The sequence below is a fragment of the Astyanax mexicanus genome, chromosome 11 (assembly GCF_023375975.1).
Source record: "Astyanax mexicanus isolate ESR-SI-001 chromosome 11, AstMex3_surface, whole genome shotgun sequence".
NCBI lineage: Eukaryota > Metazoa > Chordata > Actinopteri > Characiformes > Acestrorhamphidae > Astyanax > Astyanax mexicanus.
In genome coordinates, this window is record NC_064418.1 from 23,645,456 (window position 1) to 23,662,015 (window position 16,560).

The following is a 16,560-nucleotide window of genomic DNA, read 5'->3' on the forward strand; positions in this document are numbered from 1 at the left end:
CCTGCCTAAGTATATTGGGCCTTTCAAGGTTTTGTCTCAAATTAACGAAGTTACTTATAAGATTGAACTTCCAGCCCAGTATAGAGTCCATAATTCATTCCATGTTTCTCTCCTGAAACCTCTTGTCCCAGGTCCACTCGCAGAGGGTCTTCCGGATGACGTACCGCCTGCGGCTGTGGAGGGGGAGGCTTCATCCACCTACGCGGTGAAAGAGGTGCTGGATTCTCGCAGGCGCGGCGGTGGGCTCCAGTATCTCATTGAGTGGGAGGGCTACGGCCCCGAGGAGCGCTCTTGGGTTGCTGCCAGTGATGTGCTGGATCCGGCTCTTTTGGCTGAATTTCATGCTCGTCATCCGGGCAAACCTGCTCCTAGACCCCGTGGGCGTCCCAAGCGCTCTCTTTCCTCGTCGGTTCCGGTTCGTCGGGGTTCCCAGCTCCGCAACCCCCGCCTGTCCGGCACCTCTGTGGCTACTCCTGTTCCTCCCGCCGGTACTCCCTGTCCGTCGGGTGGGCGTCGTCGTGGTCGTCCTCGTTCCGTTCCCGTTCCGACTCCCTCGGGGGGAGGTACTGTCACATCTGGTGCTGTTAGCTCCTCTGTTTCTCACGCACCCAGCTCTGACAGAGGTTCTCAGTCTAACAACTACATTACCCAGAACGCACCACCCGCTGACACGCACACACCTAGTCACACGTCACCTCACCTGCTCCAACCAGGAAGCCCCGAATATTAGTCTGGCACTATTTAAGGACACCTCTCACACACTTCTGTGCCGGGTATTGTTGGATTTTCCTCATTACTAAGCGTTACTATCTTTTGTCTCTGTTATCTTCGTGTATGACCTTGTTTTGTTTTTCTCGACGCCGATTTTTGGATTATCTCTGATTGTGGATTTTTTGTGTATGACCTGGACTGTTTCACGTTTGTTCGATTTTGAATTACCTCTGATGTTGGCCTGCTTGTGTTTGAACTCTGGACTGTCTCTCACTCATGGTATGGTTACTCCTACGTTGCTTCTGTTTTTCGGTGCTCTAACTCTGTTTGTACGACTACCCTTTTTTCTGCCTGCTATTTTAATAAACAACCCGTTTTACTGCATCTGCGAGTGTCTGTATTCTGTGCACACCATGACAAGTAGGGTATTTAAATTTTCATCCCTGACTCTAATTAATTTAAGTTATATACCTGATTTGATATTTTTCCATACAATCCCTGCTAAAGTTTTAGGTGAAGGAGACCCAAAGAAGGTCAGTGCATGTTTCTGGAAAAACAAAAAAGTGGGCGTGGGTCATAAATTACGATATGGGTGCTGACACACTAAAAAAGCTTATCAGTTTTGGAAGAGCATCTGTTTTTAGTTAAGCCTCTTCCTTCTTTTTTCTTTTTTTGCTCACATCCCACTTGTACACTTAATTTCACCTTAATTCCGTCTTTCACAAGCAGCGCGTTCGCGGTTCACCGGCATGACCACATGGCATGGATGGAATATTCCATTTTAACGCGAAAGAGAGGGGGTGTGGACGGAATCTGTATTTCTTTGTAATGTATTGTGTTGTCTTTGTTTCCATTTTAAACATACAAGAATCACCATTTATGAACTCACTATCTGTGAATTACTGTCCAAAGGGCCCCAATTACTGGGCTGCAGTGGGAGGGGCCCAAGGCAGTTCCCTAGCAATGCCTCTATGCAAAGACTGCCTGTGTGTGTTAGCTAGGTTAAATATGTGTTAGTTAGCTAGCTAAGTTAGCTAGGAGAAATGTGTGTGTGTTAGCTAGGTCAAATGTGTGTTAGTTAGCTAGGTTAAATGTGTGTTAGTTAGATTAAATGTGTGTGTGTTAGCTAGGTTAAATGTGTGTTAGTTAGCTAGGTTAAATGTGTGTGTGATAACTAGGTTAAATGTGTGTTAGTTAGCTAGCTAGGTTAGCTAGGGGAAATGTGTGTTCGTTAGCTAGGTTAAATGTGTGTGATAACTAGGTTAAATGTGTGTTAGTTAGCTAGCTAGGTTAGCTAGGGGAAATGTGTGTATGTTAGCTAGGTTATATGTGAGTTAGTTAGCTATGTTAAATGTGTGTTAGCTAGGTTAAATGTGTGTGTGTGTTAGCTAGGTTAAATGTGTGTGTGTTAGCTAGGTGAAATGTGTGTTAGTTAGCTAGGTTAATTGTGTGTTAGTTAGCTAGCTAGGTTAGCTAGGGGAAATGTGTGTGTGTTAGCTAGGTTATATGTGAGTTAGTTAGCTATGTTAAATGTGTGTTAGCTAGGGGAAATGTGTTTGTGTGTGTTAGCTAGGTTAAATGTATGTTAGTTAGCTAGGTTAAATGTATGTTAGTTAGCTAGGTTAAATGTGTGTGTTAGTTAGTTAGGTTAATTGTGTGTTAGTTAGCTAGCTAGGGGAAATGTGTGTTAGTTAGCTAGGTTAATTGTGTGTTAGTTAGCTAGGTTAATTGTGTGTTAGTTAGCTAGGTTAAATGTGTGTTAGTTAGCTAGGTTAATTGTGTGTTAGTTAGATAGCTAGGTTAGCTAGGGGAAATGTGTGTTAGTTAGCTAGGTTATATGTGTGTTAGTTAGCTAGGTTAAATGTGTGTTAGTTAGCTAGGTTAATTGTGTGTTAGTTAGCTAGGTTAACTGTGTGTTAGTTAGCTAGGTTAACTGTGTGTTAGTTAGCTAGGTTAATTGTGTGTGTGTTAGCTAGGTTAAATGTGTGTTAGTTAGCTAGGTTAACTGTGTGTTAGTTAGATAGGTGAAATGTGTGTTAGTTAGCTAGGTTAATTGTGTGTTAGTTAGCTAGGTTAATTGTGTGTTAGTTAGCTAGGTTAACTGTGTGTTAGTTAGCTTGGTTAAATGTGTGTGTGTGTTAGCTAGGTTAAATGTGTGTTAGTAAGCTAGGTTAATTGTGTGTGTTAGTTAGCTAGGTTAAATGTGTGTGTTAGTTAGCTAGATTATATGTGTGTTAGTTAGCTAGGTTAAATGTGTGTGTGTGTTAATTAGCTAGGTTAAACGTGTGTTATTATTATTATTATTATTATTATTATTATTATTAATGTATTTTTTTCCTTTGGAATACTGTTCTGCAGTAACTCTCCAGTTATTAGTAATTATTTACCATGTGTTTCACTTCATAATAGACCACTGAAGTCGTGTCCTCATTTTGTAGTCTGCGCCATGTTCTTTATGCCCATATTTGGGGCTCCTTTGGGGTTCTGTGTCTAAGCGGTTCAAGTCAATACGGGATTTGAATGGGCTTTTCAAAAACTGGCCTCTGTCACATTCTGTGGTAAATAAATATGTTCAGAACCCTGTACGTTTTGTTCTGTGTACATTTACCTCCTAAATATCACTGGATCCTCTGATTTTCGAGATTGTTTAAGGGAAGTAATTAGAAAGATGCTAACTTTAAGCTAATGCTTAACTGACGTCACAGCACAGCGGCTGGAAATGACCCCGGACTGGAGTCTGCACAAAACCATTGAACTCCCATCAGATCACGTTTTGGATGATTATGCTTCTTCACAGAGGATCATTAAAGCATTTAAACAGGTGAAAACACTTTCAGTAATGTTGAGCAGTGTGATGTAGAGCAGTGTGATGTTGAGCAGTGTGGTGTTGAGCAGTGTGATGTTGAGCAGTGTAGTCAGATAATTTGCTAAGTGCGGACCACGCCTTATAGAAGTAGAAAAGGAAGAAAAAGGGGAGGGAACTCGGGGAAATTTGGGCTGGAGTTCTGAACTGCGTGCTGAAGAAGCGTGCAGTTATATCCCCCCCTTTTTATTTAATGAGAAGTGGAAGAGTAGAAAAAAGGGGGTTGTTGGGGAGGAGGTGGGTTGCGAAGTTTTCGTCACGAGAGATAGTTAGTTAGGGGAGGTATTTATAGGACGGTTGATTGATACGGGGTGGAGTTAGAACGTAGAGTTCGGGCGTGGTCCTTCTCCCAAACTTTTGTTATTACATAACATCATTTTGCTAAGTGCGGACCACGCCTTATAGAAGTAGAAAAGGAAGAAAAAGGGGAGGGAACTCGGGGAAATTTGGGCTGGAGTTCTGAACTGCGTGCTGAAGAAGCGTGCAGTTATATCCCCAAAATATGGAGCTTATAATGAAGCTAGTTTGAGATGAGCCTGTCTCGAATCGTCTGGTTTGGAACGGATGTATAAGTGGTACGCCTGAGAAGACCACCGTCCGAGAAGCTTGATGACGTGCTCGGGGATTCCTTGTCTGGAGGCGTTGGATGCTGCACCGATGCGGAATGAGTGGGCGGAGAATTGGTCTGGTGAGTAACCGTTGACTGAAAGGATGAGGCGGAAATGTGTGTGGAACCAGTGCCTTGTGATTATACTACCAGATTCCGTAGTGAACGGAGGATCCGAAGGTGATGCTTGTTGAGAGAGCCGGAGATTTAGGTGGTGGACGAGTGGTTATACGGGCTGAGGGGTGAGTCAAGTTTAAACAGATGGAGGATCGTGGTTTTGCCAAGTTGGTCAGTTTTGCTTCGCTTGATTTTAGAGGTGAGAGTATCCGAGTCCAGGATGCTGAGATCTGATATGAGGGGGTATGAAAAGGAGTTGTGGGAGATTTTAAGTGAAGTGAATTCTGAGCATCTGAGGAATCCGAAGTATGCCAGGAGAAATAGCGATTTGAGCGTGGAGGATGTTGTCGGAGGGTAAAAGCCTGATCGGAGGGTTTGAATGCAACGATGGAGGATTTCTGGTGAGATGGGAGCTCGTTCGTGTGAGGATGGAGTTTCCGATTTTTGGATTCCTTTCAGGAGAAGGGAAATTTGAGGGTGATTAGAGGAAGGGTGTGGTATGCCAGTAATTAGTTTAGTGAAAAAATTGATAGCTGCCAGATGGACTCTGAGTGATGAGGAACGGGCTGAATGTTGAATGTGAATGAAAGTAATATAAGCTGCTATTACGGATGGATGATGAGAAGGGAAAGATATATTATGTGTGGAGTGGAAATTTTTGTATGCTTTCCAGCTTGACCAGTAAGTAGAGAGTGTCTGTGGGGAAACGGCTGAAAGGATGGTTTGTTGTGCTTGGAGGATTAGTTCGTTCAGACGGGGGTTAGGTGTAGTGTAGTTAGTGAAAATGGAGGTACCGGCGTTGGGTTGCAGTCTGCATGCGGAGCCAAGGATCTGGATTTCTGGAATTGAAAGCGAGAAAGAGAGTCAGCAATAGAGTTGGATAAACCTTGGATGTGGACAGCTTTAATTATAAACTGATGCTTAATGGAGTGCCAAGTGAGGCAACGGATAAAAGGCATTATGTCTAGCGATTTTGATCGACTTTTGTTGATGTGGACCGCGGCGAGATTGTCTGAATGGAGTAAAATTGATTTTCCTGACCATTCATGTCCCCAAAGGAGGGCAGCGACGAGGACCGGATATATGGCCAGAGAGCGCAGAAGAATCGCGCGGCGGAGCAGATGAAGTTCTCCGGCCGAGCAGAAGCGACCAGAGGAAGGAGCGGCATCTGTGAATAGCTTAATATCAAAAGAGCTGGAAGCTGCGTTGGCGTAGAAGAAAAACCCGTTCGATTGCAGAGGAGGCACAGCCAGAAATGGAGCTCTGACGTGCAGTATTAGTTGAGCATAACGAATGGTGGAGGGCTCGGACGAAAAGCCAAGCGGAGGAGGCGGGAAATGAAAGAACGACCCTGGGTTCGATTCGGGTTGTGAATAAAGTGGCCGAGGGGGGAAAGACGGTGCTAGGTACGGGCGGGGAGACTTGAAAGGAGGCGGAGTCCAGAAAGATCCCAAGAAACTCGAGAGATGTGGAGGGACCAACGGAGTTCTCCGACAGCGGGGCACGGAGGCGAGTGAAAGCGCTGGTCATGGCTTCAAGACCCATCGAGAGGGGCGAGGAAGGAGGATCGACGACGAAGTTACCCAGGAGGTGGAGCACGAACTGGGGCCCGTGTTAAGCAAATCCAGCAGAGCGCCTTAGCAAGGGAGTCGAAGCTTGGGGTTACTTTTGCACCCGAAAGCAAGGTGAACTGAAAAACGGACTCTGAAAAGGCGCCAGGAGTCAGGATGGAGAGGGAGGATTTTTGAAAGCCGAAACCACGTCAGCCGTAGACAGCCAGGCCCATCGCCTGACGGAGTAAAGGAAGGCTGGCTGGAAGGGACGGGTTGGAGAATAGTGTTGCCAACTGCTCAGTAAGGAAAGTAGCCATTGGCTGCAATTTGTGATGAAAACCCCTTAAATGTTAGAATGTTACAAATGAACTACGTTTTTTTTTTTTTTTTTTTTTTGACAGTCAGCGGCGGCTTTAGGTATGCGCAGTTCGTTGCAGCGTGTTTGAAGAGCGGTGTGAGTGTGTGGTCTGACTGAGACTGCGCTGTGAGTGTCGTGGGTGGGGCTCGCGGCAGCACCTGCTGCTCGCTGAGGAGAAACTGAAGAGCACGTGTGTTCATTTAAACTCTCAATAACAAACAAAAACTACGTTGGCAAGTCGGCAACACTGTTGGAGAACAGCAGGAGGAACGCAGAAATGGAGAAGGAGGATGACAGAGAGGGGGTTCGAACGACTGAGGGGAAGAGGGAAACGAGAGAGACGAGAGAAACGAGGCGCTGAGGCGAAGTTGGTGCCGCGCCAGGGGTGCGAGAGCTGCAGCAGCGGCGAGGGGGTTTGGACGACTGAGGGAGGGGGAGTTGGACGACTGAGGGAGGGGGAGTTGGACGACTGAGGGAGGGGGAGTTGGACGACTGAGGGAGGGGGAGTTGGACGACTGAGGGAGGGGGAGTTGGACGACAGAGGGGAAGAGAGACGAGAGAGACGAGAGACGAGGCGCTGGGGCGAATTTGGTGCCGCGCCAGGGGCGCGAGAGCTGCAGCGGCAGCGAGTTGAGCGGGTGACGTCATCAGGCCGCGACGCCGGTGCGGCTCATGTGCGCTGTTCAGAGGTCCAGTGAAAAGTTCCGCTTTTGGAGCAGAACGGGGGAAAGGGACGCCGCAGCCCTTCAAAAACCCGCTGCAGCTTAACAGTCCAATCGGACATGCGAGAGAGGGGCCCAGGGCCGGCGAGGCCGGCCGAGGAAGACGGGCGTCCGGAGCGACGAGCCCGCGCAGGAGGAGTAGGGGGAGAAGAGCGGCGGGAGCGCCGAGATCCGGGGGTGCACTGGTGAGGACGACCGACCCGGGAGGAAGAATAAGCAGTAGCCGGAGTAGAACCAGGAGTAGCCGGAATGGAGATTACGGAATTCAGACGACGAGCCCGGCGAGGTGGAGCAGGAGTGGAGACAGGCTGGCTAGGAGGGAAGAGGTCCTCGTCGGAGGCGGTGAGTTAAAGGTCCATGGCGGAGAACAAGCTAATGCGAGCAGGCGGGTGCGGCAGATTCGACTGATGCGAAGTTTTCGTCACGAGAGATAGTTAGTTAGGGGAGGTATTTATAGGACGGTTGATTGATACGGGGTGGAGTTAGAACGTAGAGTTCGGGCGTGGTCCTTCTCCCAAACTTTTGTTATTACATAACATCATTTAGAGAAAATGGCTCTCAGTTCGGCAGCGTTTGTCCGAACGGTTTAGTATCTAGTTACGGTCATTAGTTTATACTAATTACAATATCTGACCCAAATAATCAACTAACAACTAACTACCTGCCCTCACTGAGGCGACAACCAACCAGAAACACCCATTTATTTCACTGCATAATAAAGAGGGTAAATGTTAAAACGTGTTACAGCTGGTTCTGGAGTATCACTGACCTGTTTTAGTGATTTTATGCTGTGACACTCTCAGCTCTCCTTAGTAAGCGTAGTAAGTTCATTATTAGGCTCAGCTGTGTGTAAAATGCTCCTAACTGACGGCCGGAGTTCTCTGGTGTTACGCCGAAAACAGTCCCCTGCTGATCTCTGCAGCGGCACCGGGAGTTCAGTTCACTCCGCTGTAGCATTAGCTTAAAGTTAGCATTTTTCTCATTATGATCCTTAAACGATCTCGAAATTCAGAGGATCCAGTGATGTTCAGGAGATAAATGTACACAGAACAAAACATACAGAGGTCTGAACAGATTTATTTACCACAGAATGTGACAGAGACGTGTTTTTAAAAACCCCATTCATTTTTCTCATAGGGGAAAAAACGCTTAGACACGGAAGCTGTACAAGCACTACAGAATTACGCACGACTTCAGTGTCCTATACTGTGACATGATCCGCAGTAACTCCTAAAGAAGAACACAGTAACTCATCAGTCATTAGTAACAGGTTACCATGTGCTGCAGGTAAAAGAAGACAGGGACACCTAATTAATTATCTATGAAGAACACAAGGACGCCTAGTCCATTATCTAACACAAATATTTATTCATTTAAACATGATTTCCCCCAGAATAAGGATGTTGGACACAACCTAGAGTAAAGCTGTATGTGAGCCATCACTTCTACTGAGCACATCTCCAGGAGGACTGAAGAAGAGCACAGGTTTAGAATAAACACCTGTAACACACTGACAGAACATTACAAAAATGGGGGTTAAGCAGACTACTGCACATTTCAGTGTGTCTCACATTTGGAAGATATTAAGAAAACTAAGGTAAGTAAGGTTAATATATGATAAGTGGTGTCACTGACTTTAATATCACCACTGTTAGAGTAACCTGCAGCAACGGATTAACACACTGATAGAGGCCAGCGGTCCGGCGCTGTGGAATTACCGTAATTACCCTAATAATGCGCACTAAAAGTCTATGTGAGACTGCAAAGCTGAATGTAAACGTTTATAAGGTTGGTGCTTAATATTAAAGCAGTGATCATTAAAACAAAATTGAGTACAGTCAGTATTAGAGTCTTAGATGCCTTCTGGAGAACATTAATTAATGTCTACTATGTAATAAAATTACGTTATAAAGGTTTTTTTTTTCTTTCAAAAATGGGGGTTAAGCAGAGTAATACACACTGTAGTATTTTACTATATGTTGCTAATATTTGGAAGATAATGAGGATAATAGGTAATTAATGTTACTACTATTACAAATGGTGTCCCTGGCCTCAAATATGCCTTTAATATCACCACTGATCAAATAATTGTTTGTGTAGACTGATTTAGATATACACAGGAAATTTGGCAGTGTTAAATCAACACTGTTAGTGTTAAATTAACACTGAGAGTGTAAAGTTTAACACTAATAAGTGTTAATTTAACACTAACAGTGTTGATTTAACACTAACAGTGTTGATTTAACACTAACAGTGTTGTTTTAACACTGCCAAATTTCCTGTGTATAGTTCCCCAGGTGGCATGTAATGGTTTTCAGTAGTTAATTTTGATTTAAGCAGTAATTACAGTTTTTCCACACTGTACACACACAACATGTGGAACTATGCACACAAATCCAAAAACATTAAGCTCATGTGTCAACATTGTGACTCCAAACTGCTAAACGCATAGCACAATTCCATATGTTCTTATTCAAATATCATTCTATATCACAGCTCTGCAAATCGCTAAACACAAATTGCATCATTTAGTACACCTTGGTCACCTAAGAATCACTGACCTTCAAATACAAAACTCAAATTACCAAGTATTCTCACACAAGTTGCACCTGAGCAAACTTAATTAGAAGAACGTTTCAATCATTTGTCAGAATATAAAAGAGGCCTCACGTGACTGATACAGCCCTCCTACGTTGTCATCTGGGATAATGTAAGTTTCCACTGGCAGCTCTGGTCAATGATCGGTACTCTAAATCCACAGTTTGTTGTGCTGCACCTTCCACCATATTCCCCGTTCCTCAATCCAGTAGAGGAATTCTTTTCTGCATGGAGGTGGAAAGTGTACAAACGCAGACCCCACGAGCGTATGGCTCTACTTCATGTAATGGGGGAGGCATGTGATGACATCCATGCAGATGATTGCCAAAGATGGATTTGCCATGCAAGGCAATCCAATCCCCATGCAAGGCAAGGCAATCCCCCGTTGTTTGGATAGGGAGAATATTGCAGCTGATGTAGATGAGGTCTTCTTGCCTGACTGAGATCAGGGGTCTGATGAACAGTGATCTGTTTCTTTGCATTTTGCAATAAATACATTTTTGTGTCCTCTTTGTATGTGAATTTTCCTTATCATGTTTCTCATTGTCAAAATAGGTGAAAATTACAGTTTTGCAACATATTACATACAGTAAATATAGCGTACATTTGTGTAATACTGTAAATAAAAACAACAGAAAGCCAACATATTTCCATGGACATGAATTTGTACAGCGGCCTCATGAAGTCAAAAACAGAACCAAATACTTCTGATAATAGTGCTTTGAATTTATCTTGTCAGTGTTTATTTGATGCTCTGTAAGAGATGAGCATAAAATAGCTGTGTGTGTGTTGGTTTGGTGGAATGAATCAGTTTTGCTGGAAATTTGTGGAGTTTCAACAAAGGAGTTAATAATTTTCATTTTGTGTTTAGAGTTTTGAGAAACTGAGCCAAGTTTTTAGAAATGCATTTAAACATTTGGGAAAACTGTAATGAATAGTACTAATAAAGGAGACATAATTAGTAAGTAGTTCTTCAGGAGATATGTAAGTCTCAGTAATTAATGTGGAGTTAATAGTGAACTACTATAAATATTAGTTCTGTACTATCTACTGAGTAATTATTCAGTACTCCCTGGTAGTTAATAGAAAATATTTAAGTGTTAATGCAGCACTATTAATTAGTTACTGCTTAGTTTCTGCTTAGTTACCTATTAACTATGGAACAGTATTATAAAGCGTTATCATTTCTGCCTGCAACACCACAAATCTGGCACAGTTAAGTTTTCTTTCTCTCTCATATATTTGCCACTGACCACCTGTGTCTTACCTTACAGTTTGTCTCCAAAATTCTACAAATCAAAACAACACACACAGCTATTTATATACAACTATCTCCTGCAGAGCATCAAATAAACACTGACAAGATCTATTCAAAACACTATTATCAGAAGTATTTGGTTATGTTTTGACTTCATGAGGCCACTGTACAAATTCAAATGCACACAAATCCATGGAAATATGTTGACTTTCTGTTCTTTATATTTATTTGATGCGGTGTAGGCCCCCTCCATAAAGCAATTACAGTACTACATGTATAGGCGACACAAATGTAAGCCGTTTTTACTTTATGTAGTTTGTTGCAAAACTGTAATTTTCACTCATGTAAGTACAATGAGAAACATCACAAGGAAAATCAGTTCACAAACAAATAGGTAACAAAAATGTATTTATTATTTATGTATCTGAAGGTCAGTGACTCTTAGGTGAGCAAGGTGTCCTAAATGATGCAATTTGTGTTTAGTGATTTGCAAAGCTGTGATTTAGAATGATATTTGAGTGAGAACATATAGAATGGTGCTTAGAGTTTAGCAGTTTGGAGTCACAATGATGACACATGAGCTTCATGTTTTTGGATTTGTGTGCATAGTTCCATATTTTGTGTGTAAACAATGTGGAAAAACTGTGATGTCTTTCCTTTGATAATGCCTATTTACAGAAGTGTTGCCATACTGCTATCTCCTATTAAGCGAGATCACACAGTATGATCATTAATGCTAATATGAATTTTTCCACATAAAACCTCAAATGCAAGACACTGGTTGAGATTAAAAAATAAGAGATTACTTACAAATGTTGAGTTTTTTATTTTACCAAATTGAACATCTTGTAATGAAAATGAAGATGGACGTGGATGACCACAAGCCATCAAACCAAGCTGAACTGCTTGAATTTTTACACCAGAAGTGGCATGAAGTTATCCAAAAGTAGTGTGTAAGACTGATGGAGGAGAACATGCCAAGGTGTATTAAAACTGTGATTAAAAATCAGGGTAATTCCAAATATTGATTTCTGTATTGATTACAGTACCCTCACTCCAGTACTATCACAGTGCACTTTATTATTACAGTACACTTACTCCAGTACTATCACAGTGCGCTTTATTATTACAGTACCCTCACTCCAGTCCTATCACAGTGTGCTTTATTATTACAGTACCTCCACACCAGTACTATCACAGTGCACTCTATTATTACAGTACCCTCACTCCAGTCCTATCACAGTGCTCTTTATTATTACAGTACCCTCACTCCAGTACTATCACAGTGTGCTTTATTATTACAGTACCCTCACTCCAGTCCTATCACAGTGCTCTTTATTATTACAGTACTCTCACTCCAGTCCTATCACAGTGCGCTTTATTATTACAGTACTCTCACTCCAGTCCTATCACAGTGCTCTTTATTATTACAGTACCCTCACTCCAGTACTATCACAGTGCGCTTTATTATTACAGTACTCTCACTCCAGTCCTATCACAGTGCTATTTATTATTACAGTACCCTCACTCCAGTCCTATCACAGTGCACTTTATTATTACAGTACCCTCACTCCAGTCCTATCACATTGCTCTTTATTATTACAGTACCCTCACTCCAGTCCTATCACAGAGCACTTTATTATTACAGTACTCTCACTCCAGTCCTATCACAGTGCTCTTTATTATTACAGTACCCTTACTCCAGTCATATCACAGTGTGCTTTATTATTACAGTACCCTCACTCCAGTCCTATCACAGTGCTCTTTATTATTACAGTACTCTCACTTCAGTCCTATCCCAGTGTCCTTTATTACAGTACCCTCACTCCAGTCCTATTTCAGTGTGATTATTAGGATATACAATGATGCAATGGGAAGTAACGCCTTAAGTGGAAGCATCACGTTAGAAAAATAACAAATTACCTCACCAAAAACGCTGCACTGGTGGCAAAAACTTTCCAGAGGAATAATACAAATAATAACAGAGATCAGGAGGATCAAAGATCAGTACTGTGGACCGCTGCAAGCTATGAATCAGCTTTCACAAAAATTATAGACAGAAATTATAGACGAGAATTACAGAAGAGAGAGGCAAACGACGGACACCAAGAGAATAGCTTAGATAAAATATCTTCATTTTAACTTTTAATTATAATGTAATATTGCAAAATTAAGATAAAAAAGTCATGATACACACTAAGAAAAGTAAGTACAGATTTGTACTGAAAAGGGTACAAAGCTTGTTGCTGGGGCTGTACTTATATTGAGGTACAAAAAAGTACCTTTCAGTGAAAGTCCTTTTTTGTACCCATGTTTTTTGTGCCAGTATAGATTATAAAGATTATAAACATTATCATCAACTAAATATTGCTCAAAAACTTGATCCAAAATTGTCTGGCTTTTAAATAAAAAATGTGCAATTAAAATATATATATTGTTTATTAGTGCAGTGATACAGAAGACTGAATGTACCCTTTGGCTGGTTAAATGGTACAAATTTGTACTTATTGCTGTTAGAAATGACTCTGTACTTCAGATGGAACAAATCTGATCCTGTAAATATATATATATATACTGTTACTGAGCCAAACAGGCTTTATTTCCAAACAGATTTCTAAAATGTCATCAGAAAGGAACAACACAAAGATCAAAGAAAGATGGGTATTTTAACAAACCTATTAGTAAGACATATGTTGACTTGCTATTAGAGAATATTAATGTTAAATTTTCACATAAAGTACAAAATGTGATATTTACCGTAACTTGGCAGAAGCGTCTGTGAGTTAATCCCTTGTGAACTGGATCCCAGACAGCTCCACTCCTCACACGGCCAATTAACTGCAGAGGGAGGAGCATGAGGATTAACTCTGCAGCCTCCACCAATACTGACTTTATGATATTCTATCTGACCAGAGCATCAGTAAATCACACACTAACACACTTCAAACACTGTGAAAATATCACAATATATTTTAGGGAAAATCCTACGTATTACAGGATGGGCATGTCCCAAAAATGGTTATTTGTGCAACCCATACCACCACCCCCCACTGCCCTTGAAATATATATACATTGTCCTGCTGGAAAACATAGTCCTCAGAGTTGGGAAACATTTCCAGAGCAAAAGGAAGCAACTTTTCTTCCAGGATTCATGTGTCATTCAAAGACCAAACTGCTCAATTCCAGCCTTGCTGAAACATCAGAAAATTAGGGTAATTCTACCAAATATTGGTTTCTGAACTCTTAAAACAATAGCATTGTTTCTAGATAATATGAACTTGTTTTCTTTTTTCATTTATAATTTTCGGCAAATAAATGCTCTAAATGACAATTTTTTTTTTAGTTTGGGAGAAATGTTGTCAGTGGTTTATAGAATAAAACCACAATATTTATTTTATTCAAATATATACCTATAAATAGTAAAATCAGAGAAACTGATCATTTTGAAGTGGTTCCTTATTTTTTCCAGAGCTGTTATATATACATATAGCTCATAAAGCAGTTTACTAATAGATTGTCAATATTTTTAAATACATTAATAAGAAGTTAGAACACATAAATAAAGGATATCAGTGTTTTTTTATTGACACAATATCCCTATTCATCTATACTGTTAAACCTCAGATCTTTCTGTATGCATAACTTACTTTTCCTTTCCATCAGTCAGCATTAATATATCTAATATTATATTATATAATAAATTATTTAGTTATTTAATATGTTACATATTATGATGTATTTTTTTTTTAATATATCGTGGAGAATGCAGCTGTGTGAGGAATATTTGACTAAATATTATGTTTATCTTCTCTGACGACGTACCACATGTCATGTGTGTGTCTCTTCACCTGTTTAATCCAATCCAATTCAGTGATTTGGTCACGTGTTAAACTTGATTCATCGGTCAAAATATAAAACACATCGTTATAGAATGTTTTCTAAGGATTACAGGTTCTAGGGGCGTTTCATCTCTGATCAGAAACACTGAAGACATCTGCTGGTGAAACATAGTAAATGCATCTGCTGGTGAAATACAAAGAGCAGAATAGTAAAAAGTTGTACCTGTGCCTCTGCCTGCTCTACTCTAAACAGGATCTTCTATTTCAGAGACAACGGCTACAGTCTGGTCCACATTTTCTGAACAAATACAATGTTTTTTTTTTTGGCTATATATCTGCATCTGTCTGGACAGTACGAGTGACTGACATGTATGTGCAAAAAAACTATGCTTTCATTCCAGCCACAAGTACAGGAGCTCTTAGTTGCTTTAGTTGCTGACCGCTGGGCTTAATACAGAGAATGCGTTCAAGCTTTTTATAAGTGTTTTATTTTCCTTTGATGCTGCAGCTCCATCCTCATCAGTCCATATATTTATAAGCTCTGTTACCTCAATATTCCACCACTGAACCTCTCCCTCAGTGCTGTCCTCCATTTCCCTTCTCCACTGCCAAGAGCTATAACACTGCCAAAGGCCTGCTGCTGTGTTTGTAACGGTGGTGGTTCTGGGGGGGGACCCCCACCATGGCTCCATTGGGTCATGTACATCACAAGCCCGACATGCGCAGCAGTGGTATGTCAGGGCTCTCAAGTTTTGACGTTTGGTGGGCGTGAGATTGGTGGGGGGTGGGATATTGGAGGTGGGGGTGCGCGCAGTTCTTCTTCAGCTCTTCTTCAGTCCGACGTGTGTTTAAGAACTGTCGAATCAAACAGTTCTACTGCCTGAAACTCTGGCTGAAACTCCACCCTCTTACTATGTCTGCCTAACACCAGAGTGATCTATATTCTGATTGGCTCAACGAGAGTACATTATAATATACAGCCGATGGATTGGCAAGCGTGAGAAATACCATGTGTGTTGTGTGTGCTGTGTGAAAGTGTGAGACTTGAGAACACTGGGTATGTTTTATTTCGTGCTCGTGTTTTTAGTAAACCACTTATTATAATATTTTATGTAATGATCTATATTATATATGGCTAATATAATTTATGTATTAACCATAGCTCAATAGTTTGTGCCATTCACATTTTTATGTTCATAAATTTCTACCTGTTACATTAGCTCTCATTAGTACATGCTATAGCTCACATTAATTCTCTGTACTGTTTTTGTTCTGTTCTTTGTTTGTTGTTTGTTATTTGTTTGTACTGAGCGGGTCAACCCGAGTAGGATGGGAGTCTTGGTTCCTTCCAAGGTTTCTTCCTCTTAAAGGGAGTTTTTCCTTGCCACTGTGTCACCACCAAATTGGCATCTCTGTGGTGCTGCTCATAAGAGGTGTGGACCTTTTTTTCACTGTAAAGCTGCTTTGTGACAACCTTTGTTGAAAAAAAGCGCTATAAAAATAAAATTGAATTGAATTGAATTGATCACTGGACACTGTATTCCTCAAAAAATATATATTTAATTTTTTTCTCTTCACAACTGTATTATGGAGTATGTAGGTATCCGCTGCAGTAGCACACAGAGGAACGGAGCGGAGGGAGGAGGGTGTGTGTGTGTGTGACAGATACTACAGACCCCTAAATTAGGCGTGAAACTTCTCTGCAAACATGTTACGACAAAGCAGCACAATAATGTAAATACTCATTTCCAAGTAGGACCCTTTTATACTTTTACATCAAACCTAAATCGTAGCCTATGTTGTACCCAGATGCGCACCTCCCATGAAATGTAACTGTGCAGCTGTAATTGGTCTGTTGATCTGCCCAGCCATTGCCACACAAAGAAGAATAAATGCGTTCTGCTGCGTAGGCCCTCTATAGACTCCAGGCAGAA

General features: G+C 41.5%; 1 protein-coding gene across 2 annotated transcripts in view; it reads right to left on the reverse strand.

Annotated features, from left to right (window-relative positions):
• mlphb (melanophilin b) overlaps positions 1-13,611 on the reverse strand; it is a 64,868-nt gene extending 51,257 nt beyond the window's left edge. For both annotated transcript variants that reach the window (XR_007441203.1, XM_022664238.2), the window contains exon 1: positions 13,545-13,611. The gene's annotated coding sequence lies outside the window, so the exon portion shown is untranslated. The remainder of the gene's footprint in view (positions 1-13,544) is intronic.
• Positions 13,612-16,560: the final 2,949 nt, after the last annotated feature.